At 40.6% G+C, this 1,944-nt stretch overlaps 1 long non-coding RNA gene across 1 annotated transcript; it reads right to left on the reverse strand.

The window, feature by feature from the left end:
• Positions 1-327: 327 nt before the first annotated feature.
• Positions 328-1,328, reverse strand: LOC125229773. Its single transcript, XR_007177449.1, has 2 exons — positions 938-1,328; positions 328-545 (listed from the first exon to the last, which is right to left on the reverse strand). It is a non-coding gene; the product is annotated as an uncharacterized LOC125229773 (long non-coding RNA).
• Between the last annotated feature and the right edge of the window lie 616 nt (positions 1,329-1,944).

Genomic DNA, 1,944 nt, shown 5'->3' on the forward strand with positions numbered 1-1,944 from the left:
CGGCAAAACGGAGCCACGGATTGTCGTGATTTTTTAAGTGGAGATAGTTCAAGGGATGCAGAGTGACATAGGCTACTTTTTGTATCTTTCTAACGCGAGCGAAGCCGCGGGCAAAAGCTAGTATTTACATAATTTGTACATTTTCTGTCGATTACAAAATTTGTCGGATAACCAACTAAATACAAAAATCAAGCACTGTCACTAAGTGACCTGTCTTTAACCTTCTTATTTGGTCGTCTAATATTTCATTTACCCACAACTGACATAAGAAGCCATTTGAGGTGTAGCGATAGGTATCTAGGGCAGTTCTGAGAAAGAAGTCTAGGCTACAAAGTGTTAAATCTATTTATTAGGACTATTTAGGGACGTGGGTCGTAGGCCTACGGTGGTGATGGCAAATGGATCGCAGCGTAGCTGAGCGTTACTGTCCTGGCGTCCTGGCGTCGGTAGTGGCGTGTGACGCGGCGTTCGACGCGAGTGGGCAGAGGCGTCCAGGCAGGGTGAAGGTTTGCGGGCGTGATAGTAGTGAGCCCGTCGAGTAGTCCCTGGAATTTTATTCCACTGTGTTAGGCTCCGAAGTCTTAATGTACCCGTGGATCGTCCCGCCACATTTACAAAGGCATTCTAGTACCTAGTTATTAAAACTAATTCAGTTTGTCTGTGGCGGTCGATAAATGATGATTCAGAACGGAGATGATTATGATTTAAAGGCATAAGCGTAAGGCTGCTATTGGCAAGGCGCGATAGTATGGAGGCTAGAAGGTTATGACTATACATAATAGGTATTAGGTATGCAATAAAGTTATGCCCATTAAAACTAAAAGGCTAAAAGTAAAATGTACATATATAGTGCAATAGCATTCACAATGTATGGCTAGGTCACCAGCTTCGAAGCAGTGGAAACTTAAAACTAAGATAGGTATGTGTTCAAACTTACCCAAAGTGGGGGAATATATGCACTTGATTTGTAATGAAGTGTCGTAACAAACGAGATGCACCTTTTATAAATTAACTATGTGTTTTATGGTTTCATATAACTATTAGAAATTCACACATGACGATTCAAGGGCGCGGCCCATATCTGTGCACGAGCGACGTGCGCGCCGCGCTGCAGTTTGATCTCTTCTCCGGGCCGAGGCACCGTTATAACATGGCGCCGGCGATATCGCGTAAACAAGTACGCGGGATTGGAAAAGTCGATAGTATCGACAGTATCGACGTCGATACTTATCATTTCCTATTTATTTGTCATAACGACAAGATTAAATGTTGTAAATATATGAGAATATATTTATTTTAATTCTTATAATTTACTAAGAAATAATTAACGCTACAGAGGGCAGATTTTGTTTACATTTATTTAATAGGTACACACATTCACAGAGTCACAGATTATTAATAAGTTGCTAACGTACAGACCTACGCTTTATTTAACTAATACTAATAAGTTACTACGTAAAACTCAGAATAATAGTAGGTACGTTCCACAAAACTACAAAGGCGGGCGCGTGGCGCCCCTCGGACACTTGTTCATTCGAATGAACGGCTAGCGTGTAGGTACGACGTAGGCCTGCAATAGTTGTGTGCGAATTCTCCCATGCCTTTCCTCGATGCTGCGTCGTTCGTTAATGTTGATCGACATCTTGTCTACGCGCCCTGTATCCCAATTTAAAAGGCGAGGAAACGGGACATAAGTCGCGTTAGTGCTATTATAGAACGTTAATTAACTCATTTATAATGTGTCATTTTCTTTGAGCTATTTTAATGGAGTTTTTTTAACGATGTGATATAAATAATGGTAAATGATCGAGGGGTGATGATTTCTTGTTAGTGATGAAGTTATCCTGTGTTGTGAAAAATAGATGGGTATGTATTTGTTGCAAGGTCTGATTCGAGTTATATTATAGATCAAGAATTAACTCTATATGGATTGGTATGTTTTTT

The sequence above is a fragment of the Leguminivora glycinivorella genome, chromosome 9, assembly GCF_023078275.1.
Source record: "Leguminivora glycinivorella isolate SPB_JAAS2020 chromosome 9, LegGlyc_1.1, whole genome shotgun sequence".
NCBI classification, from domain to species: domain Eukaryota; kingdom Metazoa; phylum Arthropoda; class Insecta; order Lepidoptera; family Tortricidae; genus Leguminivora; species Leguminivora glycinivorella.